The 23,104-nt window shown below is 32.4% G+C and overlaps 1 protein-coding gene across 2 annotated transcripts in view; it reads right to left on the bottom strand.

The window, feature by feature from the left end:
- The window catches only part of Tk (Tachykinin), a 471,986-nt gene that overhangs the window by 123,512 nt on the left and 325,370 nt on the right, over positions 1–23,104 (bottom strand). The gene's annotated exons all lie outside the window — the stretch shown is intronic.

Genomic DNA, 23,104 nt, shown 5'->3' with positions numbered 1-23,104 from the left:
TAGCGAGGGTTAATGACGTCATTTGGCGTAGTCACATAAGTTATATTAGTCCATCACTTAACTATTTATTTATTTATTTATTTATACATTTATTTATTTACCTATTTACTTTTTATTTATTTATTTATTTACGTATTTATTTATTTTTCGTATTTATTTATTTTTCGTATTTATTTATTTATTTATTTATTCATTTATTTACGTATTTATTTACTTATTTACTTTTTATTTATTTATTTACATATTTACATTTTATTTATTTATTTATTCATTTATTTATTTATTTACTTACTTTTTATTTTTTATTTACTTACGTATTTATTTACTTATTTACTTTTTACTTATTTATTTATTTAAGTATTTATTTATTTACTTATTTACTTTTTATTTATTTATTTACGTATTTATTTATTTACCTACTTTTTATTTTTTATTTATTTTTTTATTTACATATTTATTTATTTATTTACGTATTTATTTATTTACTTATTTATTAATTATTTATTTATTTCGGTATTTATTTACATACTTACTTTTTATTTATTTACTTGGTTACGTATTTATTTACTAATTTACTTTTTACGTATTTATTTATTTACGTATTTATTTATTTATTTATTTACTTATTTACTTTTTACTTATTAATTAATTAATTTATTCATTTACGTATTTATTTATCTACTTAGTTTTTATTTATTTATTTATATACGTATTTATTTATTTATTTATTTATTTACTTATTTACTTTTCATTTATTTATTTACATATTTACTTTTTATTTATTTATTTGTTTACTTACGTATTTATTAATTTATTTACTTATTTATTTACGTATTTATTTATTTACTTACTTTTTACTTATTTATTTATTTACGAATTTATTTATTTACTTATTTACTTTTTATTTATTTATTTACGTATTTATTTATTTACTTACTTTTTATTTTTTATTTATTTATTTATTTACATATTTATTTATTTATTTATTTACGTATTTATTTATTTACTTTTTATTTATTTATTTACTTATTTACTAATTATTTATTTATTTAGGTATTTATTTACTTACTTACTTTTTATTTATTTACTTATTTACGTATTTATTTACTAATTTACTTTTTACGTATTTATTTATTTACTTTTTACTTATTAATTTATTTATTTATTTATTTACGTATTTATTTATCTACTTAGTTTTTATTTATTTATTTACGTATTTATTTATTTTTTTATTTACTGATTTACTTTTCATTTATTTATTTATTTATTTACTTATTTACTTTTTATTCATTTATTTGTTTACTTACGTATTTATTAATTTATTTACTTATTTACTTTTTATTTATTTATCTATTTTGCTAATAATTGCAACATAAAATATAAATAAACAGTAAAACTTTAGCTCGCCCCTGAAAGGGTAGATCTCGGAATAGAACTGCTAGTAATATTAGTATTCGGCTGTAGCTCGTAGTGTTGTTACAGCAAGCACTTGAAATTCTGATTATTTTTGTTTCACCAGGGATCCGTGGTGTTCATACTTGGTGCGGGAAAACAGATATTCTACGTCAAAATTCCTTGACAGGAAACTTTATCTACAGGTCTTATATAGGCAAACCTTTATACATGAACCATGAAACGCCACTGTCGAAAAATACTCAATTTTTCTAATACAATGCATACAGGATGATTATGATTATGATGATGATAATAATAATGATAATGATAATAATAATAATAATAATAATAATAATAATAATAATAATAATAATAACAATATCGAATCGCTTCTACAAAACCATGTCATACATTTCGTCCATATACATGAACACCCAAAATATCTGTAGGACTGTTTCAATACGATGGAACCACAAATATGCTATCTATTTTCATCGCAGAAGAGATAAATGCATAATCCTTGTGTGTTGCCAGGCAACGCACTGAGACAAAAGAAAACTGTCCAGCAGAATTAAAGCTGTATGTTTTCCGTGGCCAGCAGCAGGCCTTGTCTAGGCCCCCCTCTGTATGGAGCACGCACGCGATATCAGTTAAAAGTTGAGGCGAATATGAGAGTCATAAAGAAGGCAACAGATGTCGCATGCGTCTTCTAAACTACTTCTATTGCTTTTTATGAATTCTGTATCTGGGCGGACGTCGTTCAGCAGAACGAACATTGCAGCGGCATACAATGAGAGATGGTTTGGGATGGAAATGTTGGTATAAAGCAGGCATGTCAATTGGTGCCCACAGAAGCAAGCGCGCGCTTTAGAGCCCAGGAGAGCCTGAGCGCTTTACAGCGGAAAGGAAAGAAACAGACGAAAGAGGTGGTATATGCCGCTTGGTCGAGCTATATTCAGGGATGGCCAGCACTGATTCAATGGATAAAGGGAAGAGAACTTATTAAAACTGTATCCATGGTAATTTTTAGATTTGCCTGAGAAGTATAAGTGCATTATAAGAATGTAAGCTTTAATTTTATTTCTCATTTTTCACAAGTTTGATTTTTTATTCAAAAGAAATATTTTCTCAGCTTTTCGTATAGAAAAGTGAAATTTTCAGGTATAGGCCTATTTATTTAGTAGCCTTACAGAATGTTTTCGTAAATCTAATATACCGTATATACGTATTACTGAAGATAGTGTATTGAAAATTTTGAAAATATTCGCATGGAAATTGTTTGTAAGGAAATGAATTAACAAAGCAACTACTGTTACGTCATAAGCAAAAGATACGTGCCCATGTGTTGTAAAAATGTCAGCTCTATAGCTTCAGCAGATTTCGAGAAAATAATTTAATATCCTGATGATAGGAAGTTGCTTACAAATATCACCTTAAAAGCATAATGCGATAAGAGTTTTGTTATGTAATATTAGTTACACTTAAAACAGATACAGCACCTAGGCAACTTTGCTTTGTACTGTAATATTGTTTTGATTAGTTTATTGATTACTTTTGTAAGGCTAAAGATACCATCAATATAAATTCCAACTTATCATGTCATACTCAATCTCCTTCTTTGGAATATCACTTTCTTTATGAATGATGTGTTTCATCCACTTAATACAGTATAATATTATACTACTATGGAATTTAAGTGAATATTCCTTCTTAACTCTCTATTATGTTATTAAGATTTAGAACACAAGTGCAATATTAAGAAATCAGTGTTAGTACTTTTGTTTTACAGACAATATAGATAATATTAAACAGAAAGAAGCCATATAAAAATAACAACATAAAATTTTACGTTACGTTTGAAGTTTGTGCACCACTGTTTTCTTAATCCAACAGGTTGCTTATTCATATACACAACCCTTCCTCTTTCCATACTTAGCGCTTGTTGGCCGCGCACGACGTCAAGGTCAGAAAAATGCACTTGCTTTGACATCACTGGTATAATGAATAGTGGAAAAATGGAGGAAGAATTAGAAAAGAAGAAAGTCACCACAATGAGGCAGAGAGAAAAGGCTGACACTGAAGTGAAAACAGAAAATAACGAAGGAAGAAACTACGAACTCATATCTCTTGATGTAAGCAGATGAGGTACTCTGGAAACTAATGCATCTCATATTGCCATGGTACCATCCGTATGAGATTCCACGTTAGAAATCTCTCACTGTACAAGTAACCACACGAAATGCCTGCGGTAGCCACCTATGCCTAAGTCATCCAGGTATTGCAGGTTTCACAAGGAAGCTACCAATTCATTGGATTCGTTTCAGTCTAGCAATTAATTTGGATTGAAAGCTGCCTTCACTAACGATGTCCACTTTATCTTTGTCCCTATTAGTACAACAGACTGCAGCGCCATAAATTCGCAGCTTGACAGAAACGAGTGGCCTCAAATAAGACCCATGATGCAGAGCGATGCGTGCTGTCTGTCAGGTAGAATTGATTCCAAGCATCTCTGACACCATTAACAGTAAAGGAAGAGGAGCTTGACGCGTTCCATAAAAACAGAAGCATATAACTGGCACCAATATCAAAGCATTTAAGTTTACTACAAACTAAAAACAATATCGAAACGATTTTACGCTATCAGAAGCTAGAAACAATATGAAATAAATTAGTTTATACTGGAAATGAAAACAAACTCGAAACGATTTTACGTTACTAAGAAACTCAAAACAATATCCAAGCGTTTAATGTATTAAAAACATGAAAACAATATCGAAACGATCTTAGTTTAATAAGAAACTAAACACGTTATCTTATTGAGGTAGAAAATAGCGTTATTGAAGTAATTGAAAAGAAAGAAGATAGAAATGATTTGAAAACGTGAAGAGGATAAAAAAAGGAATACCGAAGATGATATTGGAGTGGGCTGCTGAAGGAAGGAGAAGAAGAGAAAAACCAAGAGAACAATGGATTAATGACGTCAGAAGGAGTATGACGTCAGAAGAAGATGCTGAGGGTGGAAATTTACAGAGAAGTGAAATTTATTTTAGTGAAGAATAACTATTGTAGTCTATTGTATAAACCCCTAGCAACAGGAAAAACAATATCGAAAAGATCGACTAATAAATTTAAAACAATGTCAAAACGATTTTGTCTTACTATGAAATTAAAAACAATCTCGCAACGACCTTATCTTATCAAAAAATTAAAAACGAAAACCGGAAAGATTTGAACTTATTTAGGCCTATTAGAGGTTCTCCAATTTTATACTGAATCCTATTTTACCTGAAATAGGTATGTTAGGGTTATAAATACATTATTACTAATAAATTAAAAACAATATCAAAACGATTTTACCTCACTGATAAATTAAAACCAATATCGAAATAGTAATATACGTTACAAGAGCGGTATGTTGACGTTTTCATGGTCGAGGAAAAGATTGAGAAAGCGAAACGTAGTTGAGCTTTTTTAATTTCCGAGAACATGAAAACAAACATACCGCTCTGTATCGTACATTATTTTGTGCGAAGATCGTTTATTACATACCTGAAAGACGAATTTCTAATTAGTTGCAATGAAATCTCCATGTTGGTTTCTGTCTAATGACGCCAACTTCGGAACACCAAAATATCTTTCTTCAACATTGTTGCTGTAAAATGTTTTCTGTGTTTACTATACTCCAGCAGGCCGTGATATACGTCTGTCTTTTTTTCCCCCAGTCTATAAATGCGAACTTAAAACAAACGGTAAGGTTACGTAATGATTTATTTTTGATTTTAATATTTTAACAATATTATTTACATAACATATTGCAGTAATAACATCGGCATCTGGAATATTGTTGATTTTTTCACGTCTTCCTTAATGTTACTTGTATCAGGAATGCAATAAGTTTCGTGGAGTAGTAGACTTTACTTAATTTTTGCAAATATTTAAAAACAATAATTAACAGTGCAATTTAGGTGAAATTGCAGTGGTAAGTTTCCAATTTATAATTATTACTATGTTAAACGTCTCTAAAAATAATATGTTAAAAGCCTAAAGCAGTAAAATGAATGTCGCGCTTAAGCGGTAAGAAGAGGGAAATTGTTGTGTGTGTTAGGTTGGGAATACTGAATGTGGTATTTCACACTTACCGCGTATTGGTTCTGTGCGAAAACAAGCAAATACGCACGATTTCGCACAAATATTATTACGCTAGTTTTTCTGGTGGAAGAAAACCAAACAGTTTTTTTCTTCATCAGCTAGAAGCTGATTTCAACGATTTTTTCATGATCTCGGAAACAGAAAGGAATGGATTTCGTCTTGTCTTTTCTAAGTTTTCCTCCATTCTGTTAATGCACTTACCAAACTTGTATCGCGGATCTACTATTTTACAACTTCTCTCTAATAATACAATTTTTAGTCATGTAGATATTTCACACTTCACGCTCAAGACTAATTACTTTTGAGTAAATTTATTGCTTGGAAAATGAGAGAACACGAAATCAAAAACAAAAAGTACACTTCATTGCTCAAGTTTTTCAATTATTTTGTGAACACGTAACTAATTATTATTTTAATACGCAAAAATATTTTTTATAATACATATCCGACCTAACAGTAGCATATAAATCAAAATACAATTAACTGAATCAATGTTATTTCAACTGTTTTACAAAAACAAATCCTTCCATATTTTCATCAGGTGTATATAAATGCTTTGTAAATATTATTTTTGTTATTCCAAGCTGTAATCATATAAATATTAATATATTTTATGTATTTTTATCTAGAGTCGGACGCACCGCTCCGTTATCTTGAAATTTATTTTGTCTTATGTTAACTTTCGCTGCGGAAACAGCAGAAGATCGCTGCCTGCCTGCACTTCAAACCTCGGAGAGCCTAATATAATAAAAGCCCATTATTAGGCGGATTAGCATCTGAAGAGCACAGATATAGGGGGAGGCACCATTTAATTAAGTCTGGCTTTCTTCTGGATGTGAACAAGTGACGGACGGATCCCTGTTTATAACATCCATTCCAGAGAAGAGCTTTCAACAACCTCCATTTGGCTTAATGTAGCAGGGGTAGCCAAACTAGTAATGTTTTCCATTTTAATTAAAATTCAGCCAACACAAATTATGAAACTTTTTATGTATGTGTATTTGTATGTATGTATGTATGTATGTATGTATGTATGTATGTATGTATGTATGTATGTATGTATCCTATTGTTGTATGTATGTATGTATGTATGTAGCCTATTGTTGTATGTATGTATGTATCCTATTGTTGTATGTATGTATGTATGTATGTGTTGTATGTACGTTCGTATGTATGTATGTATGTATGTATGTATGTATGTATGTATGTATGTATGTATGTATGTATGTATGTATGTATGTATGTATTGTTGTATGTATGTATGAATGTATGTATGTATTGTTGTATGTATGTATGTAGATGTATGTGTTGTATGTACGTTCGTATGTATGTATGTACAACATGTATGTATTGTTGTAGGTATGTATGAATGTATGTATGTATTGTCGTATGTATGTATGTATTATGTATGTATGTGTTGTATGTACGTTCATATGTATGTATGTATGTATGTATTGTTGTATGTATGTATGTCTGTAGATGTATGTATGTAGATGTATGTATGTGTTGTATGTACGTTCGTATGTATGTATGTATATGTATATATGTATGTACAGTATGTATGTATTGTATGTACGTGCGTTCGTATGTATGTATATATGTATTGTTGTATGTATGTACGTGCGTTCGTATGTATGTATATATGTATGTATTGTTGTATGTATGTACGTACGTTCGTATGTATGTATTTATGTATGTATTATTGTATGTATGCATGAATGTATGTATGTTTTAGTGGGGTAATTTACGACGCTTTATCAACAACTCTGGTTATTTAGCGTCTGAATGAGATGAAGGTGATAATGCCGGTGAAATGAGTCCGGGGTCCAGCACCGAAAGTTACCCAGCATTTGCTGATATTGGGTTGAGGGAAAACCCCGGGAAAAACCTCAGTCAGGTGACTAGCCCCAACCGGGAATCGAACCTGGCCACCTGGTTTCGCGGCTAGACGCGCTAGCCAGGTGTGGTCTGTGTGTATGTATGTATGTAGTATCGCCGTACATAAGACACGCTACTAGCTGCATATACTGGGATCTCCACACCCCAACGCATGATTTGAACTCAAGACTGTAGCTTCCAGGTAGACTTACAGCCTAGTCTGAGTTGTCGTGTACAGCGCAGTACTTAAAACATAAGCAAAGTAACGCAAAGAGTGATTTTCTATGCGGTAAAACGTTTGGTTCGCAAAACGTCTGGAAAACAAGCTCGAATCGTAAACATCGTCATAGCAACTTGGAAAACATTCTCCATAGAAACGGCTGGTGTGTAAACATCATCGCATCTCTATATTTAGTATTAAGTTCTTTATAAGCAGTTTAAAGGTGTTTCCTGGTTATAAACTCTTAAAAGACTTTCCTTTTAGAGAGGTTGAAAGAAGTAATGGAGAAACTTGACTGAGAAGTTCGGAAAGTCTTGGAAACAGCGTGTTAGAGGACGTAAACAACTTTCCTGCGCCGAGCTCTCTCTTCCACTTAACTCCTGATAAAATTGAAACACAGAGAGCAGTCCAAGAATTTCCAACTTCATTCCTTCCATAGAGGCATTTCCTAGAATAATTTCAGATTCTAGTAATCTTTATAAAAGTTGCATTTGTAGCTTTAGACTCTGTAATAATTCTTTTTATGTTCCATATTTGCCGTTTCTTATGGTATACGAAGGTTCAGACATAACCGAAAGCGATTATTAATTTTAAGATGGATAAGATCGATAAATTCGAGAGGTAAAGTCATTCTTTTACGTTTTATATAAAGGAAAACAAAATCGGGTTTCCTTCTCGTAGATTTACAGCATATGAAAGAATTGTAATTTGAGGGGCTTTGGATTTAAAAACCGGTCATTTATTCCTTAATGTTTGTTTTTTCGTATATATACAGGGTGATTCAGACTACCCGTAACAGTCATTTATTTCGGAAACTATTGCATGAAAATTTTTGAGACAAAAATATTTATAACTGAGCCACATGTGAACTTTCACCTGAGCTTGATTTCATCAATCAGCTCTAACAGGAAGTAGGGTCAGTGGCGTATCACTTTAAAATTCCAAATGAGAGTCGGGTCAAATAGGGTACCATTTGATAGAGCTCTTCAAAACAAACAACTTTCATAGGAAACGATTTTATTAATTGCTACTCTGCCAGTCACTTGACCACGTCGAAGTATTAGGAGTCACTGACAGTGTTAGAAGAAGAGTACAGGTTGCGCTGCTCAGAACGGCAGATAGTTTGAAAGTTTATAAAAAAATTAATGGAATTGCCCAGCCTTTCAGTAACATGTCAACATTAATTGCCTTGTTTACATTTTCGTTTTGTAACATTTCTCTGAAATTATTGGGGATCATCAGTGTGGTTTCAGGCGTAATAGATCGACTATCGATAAGATTTTATGTATTCGACAGATATTGGAGAAAAAATGGGAGCATAAGGGTACAGTACATCAGTTATTCATAGATTTCAAAAAGGCATATGACTCGGTTAAGAGGGAAGTATTATATGATATTCTTATTAAATTTGGTATTCCCAAGAAACTAGTTCGATTAATTAAAATGTGTCTCAGTGAAACGTACAGCAGAGTCCGTATAGGTCAGTTTCTGTCAGATGCGTTTCCAATTCACTGCGGGCTAAAGCAAGGAGATGCACTATCACATTTACTTTTTAACTTTGCTCTAGAGTATGCCATTAGGAAAGTCCAGGATAACAGAGAGGGTTTGGAATTGAACGGGTTACATCAGCTGCTTGTCTATGCGGATGACGTGAATATGTTAGGAGAAAATCCACAAACGATTAGGGAAAACACGGGGATTTTACTGGAAGCAAGTAAAGAGATAGGTTTGGAAGTAAATCCCGAAAAGACGAAGTATGTGATTATGTCTCATGACCAGAATATTGTACGAAATGGAACTATAAAAATTGGAGATTTATCCTTCGAAGAGGTGGAAAAATTCAAATATCTTGGAGCAACAGTAACAAATATAAATGATACTCGGGAGGAAATTAAACGCAGAATAAATATGGGAAATGCCTGTTATTATTCGGTTGAGAAGCTTTTATCATCCAGTCTGCTGTCAAAAAATCTGAAAGTTAGAATTTATAAAACAGTTATATTACCGGTTGTTCTGTATGGTTGTGAAACTTGGACTCTCACTTTGAGAGAGGAACAGAGATTAAGGGTGTTTGAGAATAAGGTTCTTAGAAAAATATTTGGGGTTAAGAGGGATGAAGTTACAGGAGAATGGAGAAAGTTACACAACGCAGAACTGCACGCATTGTATTCTTCACCTGACATAATTAGGAACATTAAATCCAGACGTTTGAGATGGGCAGGACATGTAGCACGTATGGGCTAATCCAGAAATGCATATAGAGTGTTAGTTGGGAGGCCAGAGGGAAAAAAACCTTTAGGGAGGCCGAGACGTAGATGGGAAGATAATATTAAAATGTATTTGAGGGAGGTGGGATATGATGGTAGAGACTGGATTAATCTTGCTCAGAATAGGGACCGATGGCTGGCTTATGTGAGGGCGGCAATGAACCTCCGGATTCCTTAAAAGCCTGTAAGTAAGTAACATTTCTCAATACAGATGACATTGTTTTTCATACGTTTCCTCATTGAAAGAGTGGGAATTGATAAAAACGTTTCCTATGAAAGTTGTTTGTTTTGAAGAGCTCTATCAAATGGTACCTTATTTGACCCCGACTCCCATTTGAAATTTTAAAGTGATACGCCACTGACCTACTTCCTCTTAAGGCTGATTGATGAAATCAAGCTCAGGTGAAAGTTCACATGTGGCTTAGTTATAAATATTTTTGTCTCAAAAATGTTCATGCAATAGTTTCCGAAATAAATTACTGTTACGGGTGGTCTGAATCACCCTGTATGTTTCCACAGGGTTCATGATTTAGCAGTGTTCTGCGAAATTCGAATTAGAACAGTTGAAGAACCATTGCCTGAAATGTTTTAGAATGTTGTAAAGATATCTACATTGAAATTTCAAGAAAACTGCCAAGATTTTCATAAAATGTAGGCTATCTATAAATGGACGTTTGTTTTGTTTGTCGTCGTGAGGTTAAGTCGAAGGATATCAGCTTGAGACAACACAGAATATAATGCCGATAAACATCAAACTCCGGGAGTCAAATCCTCACCTGTTCAGAGTCGTACACAATGCCCAACTGTAAAAACAATAAACAAAACCAGTAAAAAGACACAAAGGCATTTTGTCCATAGAACATTTCCCAGTCAAACGGGTATAGAAAATTAAGCGTACAAACAGTATTCATAGTTCAGCTGTATGTTTGAGGTTAGCTGATGAAAAAAAATAGCCTTCATTTATTATTCTTTGTCAATCGGACTGTTTTCTACAGTTTTAATGCGAATTGTAATGCATAGCTCGTTTCTATGGCAACCAAGTTTTTGAACTGCTGGAGTATGAAGGATTTGTGTTGTTTGCAATGCACAAACAGAATTCGTTGCTCAGTTTCGCAGTTCCCGTAGCGGCGTTTGAGCTGGTAATTAGAGGGGTTCTGTGTTCGAGGCCTGACGCCGGTTGCTGTGAACGATACTGATACGGAGCAGGGAAATGACGGAGTTATGTGTGGAAAGAGTTAAATATACAAACAAATCTACAGACACATAAGTACAGTATGTAGTGCAAGAAATGTAGGCAAATAAACACTGAAGATAAATAAAACCATGGAAGAGCATAACCAAGGAAAGAAGTTAAGGAATAAACGAAACAAATGTAAGGAAATATATCAAGAAACGATTAAAGTGGAGAAGTAGAGAAAACGCTGAAATATTGAACAGAAACAAATGAGGATAGAAACAGACAGTACAGAAAACACAAAATGAAAAAATTAATAAAAATAACAAATATTTATGCAATTAAATAAAGCTTTAGACAGTTTGTCATTTTTCCTTGAGAGGGAAACGTATAATTTTATTTTAAAAATACATAATTTCATTACATGTCACGGCATGTTACTTTACTTTATGTTATGTTACATAATTTTATTTTACTCTATTTTATTAAATTCTATTGTTTTATTTTATTTAATTTTTTAAATTTTATTTTATTCTATTCCACTTTATACTGTATGTTATTTTATTCTATTTCGTTTTATGTTATGTTATGTCGTTTTATATTATTTTATTCTATTTTATTTTATCCCATTTCATTTCATTCTATTCTATCTCATTCTATTTTATTTTATTCAATTTTAGTTTATTCTATTTTATGTTATTATATTTTGTTTTATTTTATTCAATTCTATTTTATTCTATTCGATTTTATTTTATTCTACTGTATTTGATTTTATCATATTTTATTTTATTCGAATCTATTTTATTATATTCTATTTTATTTTATTCTACTGTATTTTATTTTATTTTATTCATTCTATTTTATTTTATTTTATTCAATTCTATTTTATTCTAATCTATTTTATTTTATTCTACTGTATTTGATTTTATCATATTTTATTTTATTTTATTCAAATCTATTTTATTCTATTCTATTTTATTTTATTCTACTGTATTTGATTTTATCATATTTTATTTTATTTTATTCAAATCTATTTTATTTTATTCTACTGTATTTGATTTTATCATATTTTATTTTATTTTATTTTATTCAATTCTATTTGATTTCATTTATTCTATTTTATTCTATTCGATTTTATTTTATTCTACTGTATTCGATTTTATCATATTTTATTTTATTTTATTCAAATCAATTTTAGTCTATTCTATTTTATTTTATTCTACTGTATTTGATTTTATCATATTTTATTTTATTTTATTCAATTCTATTTTATTCCAGTCTATTTGATTTCATTTTATCCAATTTTATTCTATTCTATTTTATTTTATTCTACTGTATTCGATTTTATCATATTTTATTTTATTTTATTCAAATCAATTTTAGTCTATTCTATTTTATTTTATTCTACTGTATTTGATTTTATCATATTTTATTTTATTTTATTCAATTCTATTTTATTCCAGTCTATTTGATTTCATTTTATCCAATTTTATTCTATTCTATTTTATTTTATTCTACTGTATTTGATTTTATCATATTTTATGTTATTTTATATTATTATATTTTATTCTAGTTTATTTTATTGTATTTTACTTTGTTTTATTTCATTGTATTCTATTTCATTCTATTTTATTCTATTCTATTCTGTTTTATTCTATTTTTTAATGTTATTCCATTTTATTTCATTTTATTCAATTTATTTCATTCTATTTTATTTTATTCTATTTTATTCTATTAGGTTTAATTCTATCTTATTCCATTCCATTCTACTGTATTTGTGTTATTTCATTTTATTTTATTTTATTTGTTTTATTTTATTTTACTTTATTTTATTTCATTTTAATACAGTCTGCCATTTGAAGACGTGTCGAAAAATATCAAAAAGAGTAACAGTAAACTTTAGGTAACGTATTTATTAACATCATCTTTGGTTCGTCTGCTAGCCTGTATCAAGATATTTTCATTCTCCGTCCTGCATGCACTGAGCTTTTAATTAAATCAAAACTTCGGTTTTACTCATTTCACACTCGATTCCATAAACAGACGAAAGGTATCAATAGAAAACCACGCAGAGAGTCACTTCTTTCAAATCTAGTGCCCGCAGACGTATCTTCACAATCACTTCCATTACTTTAAGTAACTCATTTCTTTAATGAAGCAAAATTAATTATTTGATGGTAGGAACACTCCATTCAACTGTTTCTTTCAAACTTCCATCCGAACATTTCAAAGACGTCCAGTCTTGAAAGCAAGGGAGGTGCCATCAATGGAAGATGGCGGTAATTGTGTGAGGATATTAAATCACTCAAATTTATTATTATTACTACTACAACTATTATTATTATTATTATTATTATTATTATTATTATTATTATCGAACTACGAACCTTCAAAATGTAAAGCACACGTGTTTAAACATTACAAACTGTACTTAGTTACAAGTTCGTTGCTATGGCAATTGTTCTTAGTACAGAGGTCTCATCAAAATGGAAGTCAGTACCTTAAACTGAAAAGGTATGTCCATTAGAAATCCTATTAAATTAGTATATTCCAGTGAATTTTCATTCTTGCTTATAAAATCATTAAAATATTCAGAATGTTTGTCTAGTCTGTGTATGATCTATTTAATAAGAAATTATATCTGTACTTCACATTTAAATATTTTATTATATCGTTTGTTTTCTGGATACTTAACATTGCCATAAGAAACCTATGCATAAAAAATGAAGAAATAACTTATTCAGTGGGCCATGTTTATAAATCAGCAGGCTTTGACAATTTGTAAAACAAGAGAACATCATTTATGGTTGCTAAGTTAAAGCGTAATTTTCTCTTGTTTTACGAGTTAATTGTCAAAGCCTGCTTATTTCTAACCATGGCCCACTGAATAAGTTATTTCTTCATTTTTTTATTGGTAATGTTAAATCCCAGAAAAAAACAGTGTATATTGTTTTAGTGAATTATAGTATACTTATATCGTTCATGCAATGGCAATTTGTTAAAGAAAATATTGAAAGTAACGATTCATGTGTTATTGTTATCGTTGTTGTTTTGTTATTTGTATATCTCACATTAAATTTTATATGTATTATTTTTAGTACATAAACGTTACGAGATTATAACAATATTATGAAATAAAACATCAAACACAAAGAAAAACAGTAATAAAATGGTGTCGATATGCAACCCAGTCATATTTCGTATAATTTTTCAGAATTAATTTAATTTTGACCACGCCAAGAGTCCTCGAGAAACGACATAAAAGTGACCTGGGATTTCTGACCAATGTCAGATTATTTTCTGCCCGAAAAGAAGTCAAGCGAATGATTTTACCACTATTAAAAACCCATCATCTTGTTTCAAATGTGGATGAAGCATTTTAAGTATTCTTCTGCCTTCCAACCATGAACTTTTCAAACAGGCATATTAATTCTGCAGTCTAGACAGTGTAGGAATCGAACCGTGGTCTCCTACATGTGAAGCCCTAAGCACTACCAATTAATCCTAGTGCACAGCATGTTATATCGCCGCTGACAATTGACTAAATGTTAATTCGGTTTGTGGATGGTTTTAATGGAAGTGCTGTCGGTTCGAATCCCGTGCCAAGTGATCGCTACCTACATGGACGCAATATCAGTCTGATACTTCATCAGCACTGATAAGCATCAAACGTTAAGAGACCTGCAAACTACCAGAGTGAAGGAAAACATAACCTACTGTGCATGGGTTCGACAATACCTTATAACTTCATAACTTATCATAACTTATAAATAGACTGAGCTCAGTTTACGTATCGTAGAAGTGGGTAAAGTCAATCAGTGGTGTAAAATCGATCATTTGCGATTTTTATTCAAAATTATACATTTTCTCAGTTACTTGTTAAAATTTTGTTATGCTGACTTCATTGCCTGACATGGCAAATGTAAGCGAGAGGGACAACAAAAAGCCTGCGAATGCCAACAATGGGAACACTGTGTAATTACCGTTGAAGTGAAAATTGTTATTCTCAACTTTTTCTCTTAAACGAAAACAAAGTCTTACAAACTCTAAATTATAGTCAGCAGTGAAAGGAGACAGGAAGTACACGTAAGTACTTTTCGTTGAGATTGTATCCTGAAATAATAGTTTTGCAGTTCGTAAATGTTAGTTTTGAAACTTATTATTTTAAGAAAACTTGTACCTTTGTAGGGTTAAGTCGATCATGCCATCGACCTACTCGAAGCAGATAGGACCAGCAGGAAGAATAAATTGTTCACCGAAATACCTCCAACTAACACTTATAAACAGAGAAGTGTCATAGTGTAGCTTATATTGATGGGATAGTGGGGAAAGAGGAAGACGAAATTATGATGAATTTCTTGCATAAGAGAAGCACTGCCAAAGGAACATATTTTGTACACCCCTCTGTACCTGACTATGGGAACAACGTAGTTTCTAAAGTGACATGAGGAGGGGAAGATTTCAAATAACATCTGATATAAACCTAAGCAATGTTGAATTGCATTTTAGATTATAATTGAAAGGTGGTATTTCAATGTAAATTTTGAATTCTTAAATCTTTGTTTGTTGGTATGTGAAGTTTTAAAATGTGTTTTTATGTTTTATAAGTTGGCAATCATAGTCACGATTGTACAGTGGAGACCTGTAGGCCTAATTGTATCGAATAGTATGATCACAGTAACAAAAGATACACTATATAATGCTATAGGCATATATTGTAGTTTATTGTTGTTTTTACACCCCTTATAACAAATAAAATATATGTAATACACTTAATTTGTTTTTTAAAAACCTAAACAGTGATCGACTTTACTCCGCAATATTTTAAAATCGATCTTAAACTAAGAATTCAATGGTGATCGACTTTACCCTATTTAAGCAGGTAACTTCGATCACAAGTTAAATAAAAAAAAAACAGTTTTTTTATAGATTGTAATTCAATTCTTGTAACGTGTCTTCATAAGTGAAGGATATGACGACAAAATGCTATTTTCTGAGGAACTTCGTCCCATTGCATAACCTCAATATCATTTAAAAATTGCAAAATTTTGATCGACTTTACCCTCTTCTACGATACCAACTCTTGTGCTTCTCCTGGGTTCGTTAACAGTTTTTCCAATCTCTACGTAGTTAACACATCAAGATCGAAGTACATTAAATTAAAATCACATTTAGAATTACGTAAAAACCACAAGTATCCTATAATTTCTACAGCGATTGTCAAATACTTACCAATAATTATGATACTGCAGGAGGCCATGCCGGCCAACTAAATAATATAAATTAACAATTTAAACAGCCTATCTTATTTAGCACTAAGGTAATAGTGTTACCTACTTTTATTAGTTATTTATAGGGAAGTCACAATCTGTAACAAGCCCTCAAGATAAAACCAAAGCCCACAACAATCAGATAATGGAATTAATAGCTACCATTAACAGCAGGCCGTGGCGTGAAGTACAGGCAGTCATTTGTTTTAACAGTGTTCATAGGGGGCATTGGCAATCAATAATAAAATATGACAATCGAGAACGGAAATGATTAATGACAGTCGTATTTCCGGAAATATTTCTCTTGTTAGTCATTACTCTAAATTTTAGCTAAAATTAATACGAAATAACATAAACTAGAAGGCAATGTTTGCTATACTGTATAGAAAGCGTAAACAGTTGCTATAAAATGTAGATTTCAATCTTGCCTTATGGCAAGCTGTAAAACATTGTGTTGCGTGTACGTGGTGGACTTTTACGACATTTTTTGTTTATGTAGATGTACAGGGTGTTTTATAACATTTGGGTTGCATTTCAAGGTTGAATTTAATACTTAAATAAATAAATAAATAAATTACTACTACTAATAATAATAATAATAATAATAATAATAATAATAATAATAATAATAATATAAACGAATTTCATATAAATTTATGTCGAAAAGATTTTTAATTGAATTTTCAGCTGTTATGTGCTTCCAGTAATGCTTACTTTAAGATAAGTTTCAAACGTGAACACACTCCCTTGATAAACAGCCTACATCAGCCGTGGCGAAAATGTGACTCACGAGCACAATGTGGCTCGCAATGATAGCTGTGCATTTCTCTTGCTTCCTACTTCCCCCAACCCCCACCCTCTCACTCACTGGAGTCAAACTCCGTTCCATTTGTATTTGTCTCTGACCTGCGAGTGGCGTATCGTCGCAATGTCTCTCTCGAAACCATGTACCTCTACAAAAACGAAAGTTCCAAGTAGGATGGGAGGACGCATTTTTTTGCTGTCAATATGATGAGAATATTAAATGTATGATTTGTTCACAAGTATTGCGAGGAAAACGGTTGTATAACATAAAACGGCATTATACTACATGTTACAGATGAAACGTTAAAAGGTTAAGTATTATTATTATTATTATTATTATTATTATCTCTGTACATCGATCCTTTTTCAGCAGATGTACGAATAATGCGGTTAGATCTTCAATTTAAACTCACAGATTTACAATGTGATGTCAAATGAAAGCTAGATATAAGGACTTGACAAATGTTGAACTTTCAAACCTTTGCCAAAAAATAAATATCCGAAGCTTCGTTCTTTCGCTTGCTCTCTTGAAGCCATGTTTGCTACAACTTACGTTTGTGAAAAAAATATTTTCAACAATGAAAATAGTAAAAACCAAATTTAGATTACGACTGACAGACAAATACCTTCGTGATCAACTACGACTGGCAGTAAGTGACATAATTCCTGATTTTGAAAATCTGTCGCAGAGACATTCTGAAGGCAGTTAATTTTAGGTTGTGATATTGTGTCCTATGTTTTATTGTTCATTTCTTTCTTCGTTACACGTACTAAATACTAGTTTGTAGCCTTATACAGTATAAAATTATATTTAAGTACTTGACGTAAGGAAAATTAAAATCCGTTAATGTCAGACAGTTGCTTCACTTCCCCTTCGGGTGTCCGCCTCCCTCCATAGGTGCTATGCACGTTGCAGGTTACACAGTGGCTCGGCGCACGATCACATTTTCGCCACGGCTGGCCTACAACGAACCTATATAGATGGTGGGTTACACGTAAGGGTAGACAAACTGACTCACCAGTTATGAAATAAGCTCTCTGTACTGCACACTAAATTGTAATTTAACGTCAGAAAGAAATTTTCTGTAAATTTAGCTTTCCTTTCAGGTGCCACTAGCAATATCACCTCTTTGCAAAAATTACTTTTTATATAGCCTCAGGTAAAACGAGGCATTTTTACAGTTTACGAATGTGTTAGAAACTCGGTATTGTAAATAGCTTGTTAAAAGTAATTCACTTTCAACTTTTTAACAAGTGACAAACGACGCATAGCTTCATTTCGAAAATGTATTATTGTTGTCAAGGTAACCAGGAAGTATAACCCTACTATAAAATACAGCAGCCTACATGTTTCTGTGTATCTTGTCAACTTTTAAAACTATTCATTTGAAATTTTTAAGACAGATTAAGGAAAGTCTCGTGAACATATCCCGGAAACTTTAGTGTTTTAGCGAACATATAATAATTTTAGTAAAATATTTTAGAAAACATAATATTGTGAAAAAACTGAAAACAATGAAACATAAATCACAAATTTCCTAATGATATAGGCCTATTAGAATGATTTTCTTTTTATATGTTCTACAGATATCGCTTAATTTTATTTTAGTACTAGCTAGAATTATTTCCCTATCTTAACCTACGAATGAGATACATTTTTTTTTTAATTTTAAGGTTTACATTAATATTAAAATAATTTCTCAAATTAAAAAAAAATAAATACAATCATTAGGTAATTCTGTCCATTTCGTGTATCAGTTTTCCTCTTTATCCGTCCGTCCATGTGTCTGACGTATTGGTCGGATTTATTTTCATAATTATTCAGATATCACCGATGTAGCTCAGTCGGCAGAGTCGTGTGTCTGCTGATCCGTAACTGTACTTAGACGTGGGTTCGATTACAGCTTCGGCTGATTACCTGGTTGCGTTTTTCTGAGGTTTTCCCCAACCGTAAAGCGAATGTCAGGTCATCTCTGATTAACCCTCAGCCTCATCTAACCAAATGGCATTTCGCTACCATTAATTCCATGGAAAGTAAACAACCGAATAGTAGATACAGCATAGTAAAACATCCAAGTAAAAAGTAATCAAATTTTCTGTGTATACGAGTTGAGCTGCTATTTAGCCTATGGTACGTGACTTCTGGGACACACTGTATAACCAGTGCGAAAAAGAACTGGATTACTTATAAATACGTTACATTTAGCCTATGTTGAGAAAGTTTGTGCCAACTTGTAATATTGAATATCTGAATTGACAAACACATCAAGTCCAAAATTTACCGAATTTGGCATTTACCTGACATAAGTTGTTTTGTATGGGCTACCATCCTGCAAAAAAAATATTCCAAGTCCTAATTCTGTGTTTTATTAATACAAAAATGTATTCGAATACTCTTACATTGCAAGCCTGTGTGGGTTTCTTGCTCTCCTGGACAATTAACTTCAATGGACTTGGGATGTTTGTCGATTCAGATGTTCAATTTCGAGTTGCGGATATGAGCGTCAACACCTTCCGAATCGTTTTTAATTTATATCTTAAGAAAAGCTTCATAAATCAGCACGAGTTAAAAAATTCAGAAACAAAAACGTATTTAACTTAAAATAAAAAGAGAACAGTAGATGAAGTACAAGGATAATAAAATAATTTATATTAGAATGTAAACAATATCTTTCATGACAAGCTTTCTTTATACCACCCTGTAGATAACATCCTAAGGGTCGAATGAGCACCCTAGGTAAAAACAAACTATCAGAATCGAAATAAGACTTTCAATATCCCAGTTCTGCGAGGATGATGATGATGATTATTATTATTATTGTTATTATTATTATTACTACGTCCAAGTAAGGTTTTATATGATATTCTTATTGAATTTGGTATTCCCAAGAAACTAGTTCGATTAATTAAAATGTGTCTCAGTGAAACGTTCAGCAGAGTCCGTATAGGTCAGTTTCTATCTGATGCTTTTCCAATTCACTGCGGGCTAAAGCAGGGACATGCACTATCACCTTTACTTTTTAACTTTGCTCTAGAGTATGCCATTAGGAAAGTCCAGGATAAAAGAGAGGGTTTGGAATTGAACGGGTTACATCAGCTGCTTGTCTATGCGGATGACGTGAATATGTTAGGAGAAAATCCACAAACGATTAGGGAAAACACGGGAATTTTACTGGAAGCAAGTAAAGAGATAGGTTTGCAAGTAAATCCCGAAAAGACAAAGTATATGATTATGTCTCGTGACGAGAATATTGTACGAAATGGAAATATAAAAATTGGAGATTTATCTTTTGAAGAGGTGGAGAAGTTCAAATATCTTGGAGCAACAGTAACAAATATAAATGATACTCGGGAGGAAATTAAACGCATAATAAATATGGGAAATGCCTGTTATTATTCGGTTGAGAAGCTTTTATCATCCAGTCTGCTGTCAAAAAATCTGAAAGTTAGAATTTATAAAACAGTTATATTACCGGTTGTTCTGTATGGTTGTGAAACTTGGACTCTCACTTTGAGAGAGGAACATAGATTAAGGGTGTTTGAGAATAAGGTTCTTAGGAAAATATTTGGGGCTAAGAGGGATGAAGTTACAGGAGAATGGAGAAAGTTACACAACGCAGAACTGCACGCATTGTATTCTTCACCTGACATAATTAGGAACATTAAATCCAGACGTTTGAGATGGGCAGGGCATGTAGCACGTATGGGCGAATCGAGGAATGCATATAGAGTGTTAGTTGGGAGGTCGGAGGGAAAAAGACCTTTAGGGAGGCCGAGACGTAGATGGGAGGATGATATTAAAGTGGATTTGAGGGAGGTGGGATATGATGATAGAGACTGGATTAATCTTGCTCAGGAAAAGGACCAATGGCGGGCTTATGTGAGGGCGGCAATGAACCTGCGAGTTTTTGAGAAGCCCCTGAAAGTACTTATCTTTCTCCTGAAACATGAATCACAGTTTTGTTGATTACATTCATATTCCGGGAATTTCTTCAAGTATTTTCACGTATTCTTTCGGTATATAATAATTTATACAATTGAGCTACTAGTAAGTCATATTTTAGTGTACCAAATCTGGATATATTACTAAATTTCAACTTTATTTGTATTTCCTCTCAGTTTAAAGCCAGCCGTGAAAGTTTTGCATTCTTCGCGGTTACTGAAGACAGATCGAAATCAAGCGGCGAGTAATCCAAGGCCCCCTGCTAGCTATCTGCTAATTGCAGTTATTCAGGGGGCGGAGACTGCCGGCACCTGAGTCAAGGGAAATCAATCCCTCGCCTGCGGGTTCTGTAATCCACCCCCAACCTGTTGAGGTGTGGGGGTAATTACCCCACGAAATATCACCCCGACAAGCGCCTTCAAAAACGCCGCAGGAATAAATTCTCGCACAACGAGGCCTGCAGGCTAACATGTTCTGGAAGTTACGGCCGGTCAGCTGGAGTTAAAGGGAATGGAGTTCGATACCTTGGACAGGCCAACAAGAAGGAAAATCCAGCGCTTCCACCTGGAGATGAAAGTCATTACAATCTTGGAAATGTTTTCATTGTGTGCTTTTATTACATAAAGTACAATAATGAAATGATTACTCTGATACTCCAGAAAAACAATACTTACTTACTTACTGGCTTTTAAGGAACCCGGAGGTTCATTGCCGCCCTCACATAAGCCCGCCATCGGTCCCTATCCTGAGCAAGATTAATCCAGTCTCTACCATCATATCCCACCACCCTCAAATCCATTTTAATATTATATTCCCATCTACGTCTCGGCTTCCCCAAAGGTCTTTTTCCCTCCGACCTCCCAACTAACACTCTATATGCATTTCTGGATTCGCCCATACGTGCTACATGCCCTGCCCATCTCAAACGTCTGGATTTAATGTTCCTAATTATGTCAGGTGAAGAATACAATGTGTGCAGCTCTGCGTTGTGTAACTTTCTCCATTCTCCTGTAACTTCATCCCTCTTAGCCCCAAATATTTTCATAAGCACCTTATTCTCAAACACCCTTAACCTATGTTCCTCTCTCAAAGTGAGAGTCCAAGTTTCACAACCATACAGAACAACCGGTAATATAACTGTTTTATAAAGTCTAACTTTCAGATTTTTTGACAGCAGACTGGGTGATAGAAGCTTCTCAACCGAATAATAACAGGCATTTCCCATATTTATTCTGCGTTTAATTTCCTCCCGAGTGTCATTTATATTTGTTACTGTTGCTCCCAGGTATTTGAATTTTTCCACCTCCTCAAACGATAAATTTCCAATTTTTATATTTCCATTTCGTACAATATTCTGGTCACGAGACATAATCATATACTTTGTCTTTTCGGGATTTACTTCCAAACCGATCGCTTTACTTGCTTCCAGTAAAATTCCCGTGTTTTCCCTAATCGTTTGTGGATTTTCTCCTAACATATTCACGTCATCCGCATAGACAAGCAGCTGATGTAACCCGTTCAATTCCAAACCCTCTCTGTTATCCTGGACTTTCCTAATGGCATACTCTAGAGCAAAGTTAAAAAGTAAAGGTGATAGTGCATCTCCTTGCTTTAGCCCGCAGTGAATTGGAAACGCATCTGACAGAAACTGACCTATACGAACTCTGCTGTACGTTTCACTGAGACACATTTTAATTAATCGAACTAGTTTCTTGGGAATACCAAATTCAATAAGAATATCATATAAAACTTCTCTCTTAACCGAGTCATATGCCTTTTTTAAATCTATGACTAACTGATGCACTGTACCCTCATACTCCCATTTTTTCTCCATTATCTTTCGAATACAAAATATCTGATGAATAGTCTATCTATTATATTGTGTTAATAAAATTCATACATAAAAATCGAAATAATTTTGAATTGTATTCCCATAGTTATGAAACAAAAGGTATGAATTCTTTAAGATTGTTTGAACCAAAATGCAACACTGTTACAATATTT

The sequence above is a fragment of the Periplaneta americana genome, chromosome 2 (genome assembly GCF_040183065.1).
Source record: "Periplaneta americana isolate PAMFEO1 chromosome 2, P.americana_PAMFEO1_priV1, whole genome shotgun sequence".
Taxonomy (NCBI): domain Eukaryota; kingdom Metazoa; phylum Arthropoda; class Insecta; order Blattodea; family Blattidae; genus Periplaneta; species Periplaneta americana.
Note: the sequence above shows the minus strand (reverse complement) of the source record. Positions and strands in the feature narration are given on the sequence as shown.